Source organism: Rhinoraja longicauda, chromosome 2 (genome assembly GCF_053455715.1).
Source record: "Rhinoraja longicauda isolate Sanriku21f chromosome 2, sRhiLon1.1, whole genome shotgun sequence".
NCBI classification, from domain to species: Eukaryota; Metazoa; Chordata; class Chondrichthyes; order Rajiformes; family Arhynchobatidae; genus Rhinoraja; species Rhinoraja longicauda.
The window spans coordinates 89,206,268-89,217,848 of record NC_135954.1 but is presented as its reverse complement, the minus strand read 5'-3'; positions in this window follow the sequence as shown (position 1 = coordinate 89,217,848).

Here is an 11,581-nt window from a genome sequence, read left to right as displayed (position 1 = left end):
TTATATATAACCTTATAATGCAATGGGGACACATGCCTGGACTGTGTTATAAGCATCTCATGGAATGTTTATGGATAGAAATTACACAAAACACTATTCACAATTTATCTTTAAAAAATTCAATTTGCCTTATACCTCCCTGGTCAGCCGTTCAGGTGGTACCCCTGTGGAATATATAAAAGATCCACATCCTCTCATTCAACAGGATCACACTGGCACCTCCCATGTTTTTTACTTCTCCATATATTTGTGTCCTCTCTCTGGCATTTAGGTCAAGTCAAATATATACATGAATACAGTTAGGCACATACATGTACAATGAAAATGTTGCTTGCAGTAGCATCGCAGGCACATAGATTCAGACTCTAGAAACTTCTTTCCCATTCTACAAACTGCTCTATTCGCCTTCGGTCATGGATTCTACCATGGATTGTGCCATTTCAAATTCTAAATTCCAACTCCTTGTATCCATATGTAGAGCGTGCTTGCACATCTTTGGTTATGTGCCACACGATCACTACACCTGTGGTGAATTATATTATAAATTTCTAAGGTAATATAAATTATTTATTTAAAATAAATCTTGGTTCTTATCAATGGGGAGAGTGCAGAAACTAGATTCATAGAGCATAGAAAAAAGGCCTTTCAGCCCAACTTGGCCATGCTGACCAAGATGCCCCATCTACACTAGTACCACTTGGCCCTTATCCTTGTAAACCTTTCCTATCCATGTACATAGAGTCATAGAGTGAGACAGTGTAGAAACAGGTCCTTCAGCCCAACTTGCCCACATCGGCCGATATGTCCCAGCTACACTAGTCCCACCTGCCAGGATTTGGTCCATATCCCTCCGAACCTGTCCTATCGATGTACCTGTCCAACTGTACCTATCCAAATGTCTTTTGTGATGTTATAGTATAGTATATATTCCCTTGCTGCTCATCACACATGCCCACCACCCTCCATGTAGAAAAGTTGCCTCGCAGTTTCCTATTAAATCTTTCTCCTCTCTCCTTAAACCTATGCCCTCAGGTTCTCTATTCCCCTACTCTGGGTAAAAAAAAACCCTGACTATTCACACCATTCCTTTCATGATTTTATACACATCTACTAGAGCACCCATCAGCTCCCTGTGCTCTGTAAGGGGTTTCTGCGCCGAGCTTTCGCCCGACCTAAGGTCCCCGTGCCTTGCTCTGATCCCTTGGCCAGGCCAGGCACACTGGTTCCCCGTGAGTGGTTCGACCCACTCACCCCTTACGGTTCTAGACACTGGGCTTAGATGCAGGAGCTCTTATAGTGCAGAATAAATTCAACCAGACCAGATTTCAAAACCAGGGTTTAAATGAAAAGGCTTTTATTCAGCACTTGGGACTATTGTCCATGAATATATTTATACAGTTCTATAAGACATATCTATAATACACATACCGAATGCATGAATACCTTTGATTTATTAATCACAAAACGCACAGTTCACAAGACATATACCCGAATACCCTTTTCGCTGAAAACTTAAAAACACACAGTTCCACGAGACATATATCCGAATACCTTCTTTGCTGAATTCTTGAAACACACAGTTCCACAAAACATATACACGAATACCCTTTTACTTATGAATTCTTAAACACAGTTCTGCAAGACACATACACGACTGTAAGATGGGGAACATACGACGCATCGCAACCTTGACCAACACATATTTTAATACACACCCAACGTTTATTCACAACCACCCTCCCCTCTACACTAAACTATGTCCAGGATATGTAGGATTTGGAGTGCATGCTCACCATGGGGCTATTACTGGGGTTACTGGCTGTTCGTTTTGCAGTATTTCTTCTCGAGTTGCGTGCCTGTTCCTCTCTTTTGCATCCGTTCTTCTTTCCGACTTTCTTCTTGACTTCAGTTGACTTCGAACCCGGTTTTCTCTGCGCTTCTTGACTGTGTCCTTCTTGCCTGCTTGCGTTCCCTGCAGGTTTTCTTCTCGAGTTGACTTAACTTTTTCACCCAAAAGTAGTGGCCAGTTATACTGTTTCTGACCCGTCCTATCTCCCGCCAGATCTTGGAATCTCTTTGTTCAAAAAGATATGTATGAGGTTTTCTTCTGATCTGCGTTTATGTTCGGGGATACCGGGGATGGCCAGACGGTGTAAATTGGGATTTCATTGTGAGGTGATGGGTGATTAACTGGTTTCCCATCACCTACCAGGTAGTTTTTTATGGGCTATTGTGCCCCCTCACTGAGATGAACTGTTTAGGTCGGCTTGGGGCATTGTGAGTGTGCTGATGTCAGCGCCCCAGTGTCTGGACTCCGACCTGGTTTCGTAGGTTTCTGCATGGCCAATACCCATCCTTTGTTCTGGCCATGGCTTTGCAGAAAACCTAGAGACTGGGATGTAAGGTTTTTACCTTTTGTGGCTGGTCACGAGGTCCTGCGGCCATTTTAGGACCCACGGATTGTGACATCCTTTGTTAATCTGACCGCAGCCTTTCTCCGCTATCAGCCCCAGTCTCTTGTTTAAAATGTCCAAACTGCAGCTCTTTGGTTTGGTGTCGCTTTCCAAATGAGGGAAAACTTCTCAAATCTTACAGCTCCAAGGAATAAAGTCCGAGTCTGCCCAACCTCGCTCAAAAATTAAGGGCCTCAAGTCCTAGCAAAATCTGCATAAATCTTCTCTGCACCTTTTCCAGTTTAACAACTTCCTTCCTATTGCATGGTGACTAAAGCTCAACACAATACTCCAAATGTGGCCTCACTAACATCTTGTATAGCTGTAACATAACATGCCAACTTCTATATTCAATATCCTGACTGATGAAGGCCAGTGTACCAAAAGCCTTCTGAAGAAAGCAGTCTGAAGAAGGGTCTCGACCTGAAACGTCACCCATTCCTTCTCCTGAGATGCTGCCTGACCTGCTGAGTTACTCCAGCATTTCGTGAATAAATACCTTCGATTTGTACCAGCATCTGCAGTTATTTTCTTACACTAAAAAGCCTTCTTGATGACTCTATCTACCTGTGATGCCACTTTCAAGGAACTATGCACCTGCAGTCCTAGAATCCTCTGCTCTATAACACTCCCCAGAGGCCTGCCATTCACTGTGGAGGAGCTGCCTTAGTTTGATCTCCCAAAATGCCAAATCTCACACTTATCCATATTAAACTTATTTAACTATTCCTCCTCCCACTTTGACTTTCCATGTTCTGCCCAATCCTAACTATTCAGTTCATTGCTTACCACTGCCCAGCGGGAAAACCCATGGATCTTCTGCAGCTCCTGGATCTTCAAGCACCCCGCGCTGCATAGGGGTTAAATTGATTGATCGAAAGATACACCCTGGAATCGGACCCTTCGGCCCACCGAGTCGATGCCTAATCATCAAGCAGACGTTCACACTAGTTCTATGTTATCCCACTACTCGCATTGTTCGCATCTACTCCCTCTGCAACCTGCAAACTTGGTGGAAACCCACGCTGTCACAGAGAAATTATGCAAACTCCACACAGACAGCACCCGAGGTCAGGATCGAACCCGGGTGTCTGGCGCTGTGAGGCAGCAACTCTACCGCTGCGCCACTGTGCCGTCCTTTACACGGATTTGAAATGCGCCAAAATATCGGTGGCAACCCTCATTTGCATTTCTGTGAAATAAATCAGGTTGTCGAGATGTTCACACCACCGGCGCCATGTCGGTGTGAACGTCACAGACTGTTTTGAGGTGAAAGCCAGTCTTGAACAGCAGCAGCAACAGCAGCAGCAGCAGCAGACGTCGCCTCCAGCCGCCCGACCGACCGACACAGACCGCACACTGGCACAGCATCAAGCCAGCGCAGGGCCAGGGCTCCCACTGCACCTGCCCCAGCCCCAGCACCAGCCCCCGATCCCAGTCCCAGTACCGGTCCCAACCCCAGTCCCAGTCCCGTTCCCAACCCCAGTCCCAGTCCCGATCCCGATCCCGGTCCCAACCCCAACCCCAGTCCCGATCCCGGTCCCAACCCCAGTCCCGGTCCCAGTCCAGGTCCCAGTCCTGGCTCTGGCCCTATTCCCGCTCTCAACAAATGCTGTCTACCGCCCGACCTTACCCCACCCGGCCCAGAGACGACAACTGCCTTAAAATGTGCAGGTGGGGCTGCACCGAAGTAAACACGGTAAATATCTCGATGTCTCTTAGGCGTGGGTTATAATTTAACATTGAACTAATGAATGCGAGTGCTCCTATTTCTGTGGTGATTAAAGACAAGTTGGGAAACTTGTAAATTACAACGAGGTAAAGATTTTTTTAGCTCGGGGATTAATGTTTCTATATAGAACGGAAAGGGGTGAATATATTTCTCCAACAGGAGAGGGGACAAACTCGATTCTGCAGGCACAAGGAACTGCAGGAGATGGAAACTTGAGTATAAAACACAGTGATGGAGTCAGAAGGTGATCAGACAGCATCTGTAGAGGAAATGACCCTTCAGAATCAGCAGCCGGTGGAACGTCATAAAAAGATACGGAACTTGTGCAAATCAGATCTGGTTACTCTTAAGAAAGTTGATGCCAATGTTTCAAAGTGCACGTCATTGATTGCCGTAGAAAACATCGTTGGGAAAGGAAGAAAACCAGCCAGAGGTGACCACATGCTTATGACGGCACATGGAGAAGGGCAGATATTCTGATAATTGTTTGGAAGAGGTTTGAGAAGGTTCATACTGAAACACTGTTGCTAGCGATCGGTTAATTGAAGCGTGTTATTCCAACGCGGTTTTCTTTTGATTTTTTACAACACCTTGAACATTACAAAAACACCTCCAAAGTGCCTTCACTGTCAACTTTGCACACTGGCTGAGATAGGGGATCTGAGGGCCAGCCACACAAGAAACTGCAGATGCTGGAATCTTGAACAAACCACAAAGTGCTGGAGGAACTTAACGGGTCAGGCAGCATCTGTGGGAATGGACATAAAGGGAATGATTCCATATAGGGAGGGTAGTTTTATACACGATGGAGGAGAGAAGAATTATTATTTTAGGTTGCAAAAGTAGTTAAGACATGTTAACCTGATGAAAGGAAGAGCTATAGAATGAGCATAATGAAAATAGCAACATTGCAATACAATATGGAAATGATGGTTACATTCCCAAATGCTAATTATTTGTGTCCTGTGCTGAAATATGAAATGCAGTTGATATTAAAGCAGGATCCTTATATACTGTCACTCGTTCCTCTTTTTGTTCAGACCTATATGTGTAAATGGTGCGGGACCCGCTACTGCAAGGAATGTGGTAAGGGCGAATTTGTCGGCGAGATGGACGCCTCAACGAAATGTAGAGTATGCTTCCAGGTGAGAAAATCTCAAAATGCAACCTGCAATTCCAGCAGAGCCAAAATCAAATGTTTCCTGACCAGACCTCTGTCTACTTGAGTGAAGATATATATTTTAAATGGCATTGGGTAATACAATGCAAAACATCTTTATTGTCATTGTACAGGGGTACAACGAGATTGGGGATGCGCCTCCCATACGATGCAATAAATGAATTAGCTAGTCAGTATTAATTTAAACAACCCAATGAAACAAATTAGAACAGTTTTAAAACAGAATAAAGTGCAAGGTGATCTGTGCCGGTTTACTGTGCGATGTGACCATCCGGCTCAGCAGGACCGGTTCATAGCAGCTATGGCCCTGGGGATGAAGCTGTTCCTGAGTCTGGAGGTGCGGGCGCAGAAGGCCTTGTAGCGTCTGCCCGATGGTAGAAGTTCGAACAGACTGTTGCAGGGGTGTGAAGAGTCTTTGTGGATGTTGGTGGCTTTTCTGAGGCATCGTGTGTTGTAGATGCCCTCCAAGGCTGGTAATAAATAGGTTGTGTCGTTTACTATTTATGTGTTGGTATTTATAAATGTATTTCTTACACTTTGGCAGATCTATTCCCAACCTCATGGGTTAGAAGGTAAACACAAAATGCTGGAACTCAGCAGGACAGGCAGCATCTCTGGAGAGAAAGAATGGGTGACGTTTTGGGTCGAGACCCTTCTTCAGACTGATCACCCGAAACGTCACCCATACCTACTCTCATGGGTTAGAGTTGAATATAAGCCCTTTAGTCTGACTCATCCGTGCCAATCGAGACGCCCGTCTACGCTCATCATATTTTCCTGCATTTAGCCAATTTCTCTATTCCTCTACCCATGTAATTGTCCAAATGCCTTTTTTTTAAAAACATTGTGATTGTAACTGCTTTTGTTACCTCCTTTGTCCTCTACCAAGCTTTGAGTCATCAGCAAATGCAGCAACAATACTTTTGCTTCTTCCACATTGTTCACATAAATGGTAAAGATTTATTGACCCAACACTAACCATTGTGGCACACTGCTCATAACAACCTGCCAACCAAAAAAAATGACCCATTGGAGGCTCTCCTATTCCCTGTTTGTCAGCAATTCTTCTATCCATGTCAATATATTACTTCCTGATCTATCTCTTAATTTTTTGCAATATCCTTTTAAAGTGGCATCACATCAAGTTCTTTTTGGAAATTAAGTATCACACATGCACCATTTGTGACATCTTCAAGGATCTCCAATGAATGGAACAAATAGGATCTCCCTTTCGCAAATTCACACTGGCTTTACATGATTCTTTGAATTATACTAAGTGCCCTGCTAAAACAAATTCAATATCACCTTCCAATGTTACCCCTATGAAGGATATCAAGCTGATGTTTAGTTTCCTGCTTTCTGTCTTCCTACTTTTGTAATAAAGGAACTACATTTGCTATTTTCCAATTTAATATAAACTTGCCCAGATCCATGGATTTTTTTTCAGAATTTGAAAAACAATGCACCAACTATCTTATTAGCCACTTCTTTTAAGATTCGAGGATGAAATCCATCAGGATCCAAAGATTAATGAGCACACAGCTCCAGCAACTTGCTAAGTATCACTCCAACAGTATCATTTTCCTGAGTTTCTCTTTAGTTCCCAATTCATGGTTTATATCTATTTCTACGATGTTGCCTGAATCCTTACAAATACCCATGTATTTCATCTGCCTGGTCTTTTTTATTATTAGTTGTTCAGATTCACATTCTAAAGGAACAAAGCTCTCGGTGATAACTTTAAAAAATATACTTTATATTTTAATTTTAGCTAGTATTATCTTGTATTCTAATTTTACTTTATTAATCTAGTCAATTTTGACCCAGGGTGGCAGATCAGACTAGGCAGTATATTAAAATATATGTATTCATATGTATTTTCTTTCAATGTGATACTATATTTAACTGCTTTAAATAAGTCGACAGTGAGTTCTCCCCTTCGAATTTCTTTTGATTTGAAATGCATTCATTTATTACATAATAAAAACATCCACTTAAATGTATCTAATTGATTTATTTCTTGATCTAACAGTGAGCTGTTTTCATGCCCCCATGGTTGCCCTTCTTTACGTTTAAAATACCAGTGTTGTATCTTAACTCCGCTAACATAAATGAGCTGTCATAGCTCTTCACTCCCACCATGTCAACAGGAAGCAGTGTAAAATTCAGCCCTATTTGTTCGTATGTAGTCTGGTAAAATTTCACTTTGGAAATATTAATGCTGTCCCCCACTACTTCCCATTCGCTCCATCATATCTTTTCTGCAGATAGGGAGGATTGCTGTCTCCCTTCCTAATCTAAAACATGCTGAACTCACTCTGAATTTATATAAAAGTGAATCCTTTCAACCTCCTTCAATTCTGAGGAATTCTCTTTGTCATAAAATAGGATTTGGGTGTCAAAATTAGCCGAGCCTGACACTAAAGTTGCTGTTTAGTTTGGATCACTCGCTGATTCCATTCTTGAGTTAAATGCTGCAAGATTGATTCCATGAGTTGTAAGGAGAAGAGTGATGATTACATAATGAAAAGTGGAAGCATCTAGCATACCTCTTCCATAATTCTTAAATAGACTGTAATTGAAAATATTTATTTTCCAGCAATGATTCCTTTCAGGTCTTGTTCCTTCAAAGGGAATTTTTGATTTGTTTTTCTTTATTCTCTTGAATTTGTAGTGGAAATGTCAGGGGCCATTGGTGGAATTTGACCCCAAAAGAAAGATCCCATCTGAAAAATCGGAAAAAAGTAAGACCACTTCCTCCAAAATGTCAACAAAAAGCACCAAGGTCAGTATATATAATAATTTAGAATGCAATTAAATGAAACAGCTGCAGAATTCTAAGTCACGAACACCTAAGTATATGTTTTTCAAATGTCCTTTCACCAAATCAGCATCTAATTCAAAATTGGCCATACTTTCAGTTTGGAATGATAAGTTTACATAAATTATACCCATTTGAGAACAGTAAACACATTGTGCCCAGTCTTGGGCATTTAGGTAGCTGTGTTTAAATTATTTTGCAAACTGATACAATTAAACTATTTGAATTGGTAGACATGATTGGGAACAACATAGCAATGTACTTAAGTACTAAATTGGAAAAAGACCTACAACATTCAGACCCACGAGAAGTCAGATTTTTCTTGGTGTCCCATCTTTCTGCATGGCACTGGAGAATATCCTACTAAATCATGCACCAGTCAATAATTGGTTGCAATCAATACCCTCCTTAGTTGCATTTTCATTGGTCGTTAAACATTCAAAATTATGTTGATGAGTACTTATATATAACTTGGCAGCACTGGGTGGCCCAGTGGAGCAACTAGAGAGCCGCTGCATCACAACACCAGAGACCTAGACAATCCCGACCTTGGGTGTTGTGTGTGCGTGGAGTCTGCATGTTCTCCATATGATTGGGTTCCTCTAGTTGCTCTGGTTTGTTTTCCCCACGTTCCAAAGACATGGTCAGTAATTGACCACTGCAAATTGGCCATAGTCTGTTGGCAAGTGGTAGAATTGTGGGGTGGAGATTGATGGGGATGGGGGATAATAAAATGAGATTACAAAAGAATCAATGTATATAGGAGCTTGATGTTCAGCTGGACCTAAGAGTGTCTGTGATGTATCTCTTACCCACAGGCTGAACATCCTACAAAATATTCAAGCATAGACTGATATATAATCATTCACCACCAAAAACAATGACCATTACCAATAAAGCAGAATCTGATCATCTGATCACCCCCTCACCCCCCCGATAGATAATGCTCATTATCACTTAATCCTTCATCTTTCAGAGAGCCTCTAGCATATATGGAGCAGATGTGAAAGTGGGATAACATCGAACTAGTGTGAACAGTGGTAGGAAGCTGCATTCAGTGATGCTGTGTGATAGGTTCCAGGATTTGGACCCAACAACGATGAACGATGATGGGTTGAAGGACCTGTTGCTATGTATATATATTTCCAATTCAATTCAGCCACATAAATACTATGGTTGCAAGAGCAAATGAAAGACTGCATATTCAGTGCCCCGTAATCAACCTCCTAATTTCAATAGACAATAGGTGCAGGAGTAGGCCATTCAGCCCTTCGAGCCAGCACCGCCATTCAATGCGATCATGGCTGATCATTCTCAATCAGTACCCCGTTCCTGCCTTCTCCCCATACCCCCTCACTCCGCTATCCTTAAGAGCTCTATCCAGCTCTCTCTTGAAAGCATCCAACGAACTGGCCTCCACTGCCTTCTGAGGCAGAGAATTCCACACCTTCACCACTCTCTGGCTGAAAAAGTTCTTCCTCATCTCCGTTCTAAATGGCCTACCCCTTATTCTTAAACTGTGGCCCCTTGTTCTGGACTTCCCCAACATTGGGAACATGTTTCCTGCCTCTAATGTGTCCAATCCCCTAATTATCTTATGTTTCAATAAGACCCCCCCTCATCCTTCTAAATTCCAGTGTATACAAGCCTAATTGCTCCAGCCTTTCAACATACGACAGGAAACATTTCCCAAGCCCTTCCTTCATTTCCAAGGCAGAAGTCAATGGAATGTTGGCCTTCATAACAAGAGGAGTTGAGTATAGGAGCAAAGAGGTCCTTCTGCAGTTGTACAGGGCCCTAGTGAGACCGCACCTGGAGTACTGTGTGCAGTTTTGGTCTCCAAATTTGAGGAAGGATATTCTTGCTATTGAGGGCATGCAGCGTAGGTTCACTAGGTTAATTCCCGGAATGGCGGGACTATCATATGTTGAAAGACTGGAGCGACTAGGCTTGTATACACTGGAATTTAGAAGGATGAGAGGAGATCTTATCGAAACGTATAAGATTATTAAGGGGTTGGACACGTTAGAGGCAGGAAACATGTTCCCAATGTTGGGGGAGTCCAGAACAAGGGGCCACATTTTAAGAATAAGGGGTAGGCCATTTAGAACTGAGATGAGGAAAAACTTTTTCAGTCAGAGAGTTGTGAATCTGTGGAATTCTCTGCCTCAGAAGGCAGTGGAGGCCAATTCTCTGAATGCATTCAAGAGAGAGCTGGATAGAGCTCTTAAGGATAGCGGAGTCAGGGGGTATGGGGAGAATGCAGGAACGGGGTACTGATTGAGAATAATCAGGCATTATCACATTGAATGGCTCAAAGGGCCGAATGGCCTCCTCCTGCACCTATTGTCAAGTATATTTGAATTGGCAAGGACAGTATTTGGCTAGATGTGTGCAAATCAACAGCACTCAAAAAACTTAATACCATCATGGATCCAAATACCTTACCTACAACTTTAAACATGCTCTTCACCACTAACACAACCATGACTACATTGCTTACAAACACCACAGAGCTGTTCCTGTTAAAATCGATAACCTTTACAAACTTTGAGGACAACAGCAGCAGTTTAGAAGGATGAGGGGAGGGAGAATTTCATTGAAACCTACTGAATAACAAAAGGTGTAGATACAGTGGATGTGGAGAGGATGTTTTCAGTGGTATGAAAGTCTAGGACCAGAGGGCACAGCCTCAGAATAAAATTACTATTAAATCAGATTGATAGGTTCTTGATTAGTGGGGTGAAGGTTATGGGGAGAAGGCAGTAGAACAGTTGAAAGGGAAAAATGGATCAGCCATGATCGAATGATGGAGCAGAATCACTAGGCCAAATGGCCTTTTAATTCCACTCCTGTCTTATGCTCCGATGAGCAGATGCAATGGGATGTAAGTTCTCCTCCAAGTTAGATGCAGCCTCACTTGGGAATAGCTACCGTTCATCATTGTTGTGTCCAAATCCTGGAACCTGTCACACAACGTCACTGAATGCAGCCTCCTCAGTGGGTTGAGTTTCAAGGAAACTGTTCACTAGGTCATGATCAATTTTCAGCTGAACCAGACTGCTCAAAATCATATTCTCCTGAACTGGATTTGAGATTTCTCATGCCATCCTCCATGTCTATCAATATTGCCTGTACCAGCCCTTTTGCTGCTGAAACATGTATCCATTTCTTTATCACACCCTGTTCAATTGTTGAAATTATTGTGGTTTTCAGTTATTGGCCCACAAAAAAAAAGATATTTGCGTGATTCAGTGAAATTTTATGAAACGCCTGGTAGAATTGTACGAACATACAATTAATCAATTTCAGACAATGTTGTGTTTGATGCAATGGCAGATATACATGTTAGAGTGACCCACTGTTTATTTTAGCAATGTGGGAGGTGCTTGCCC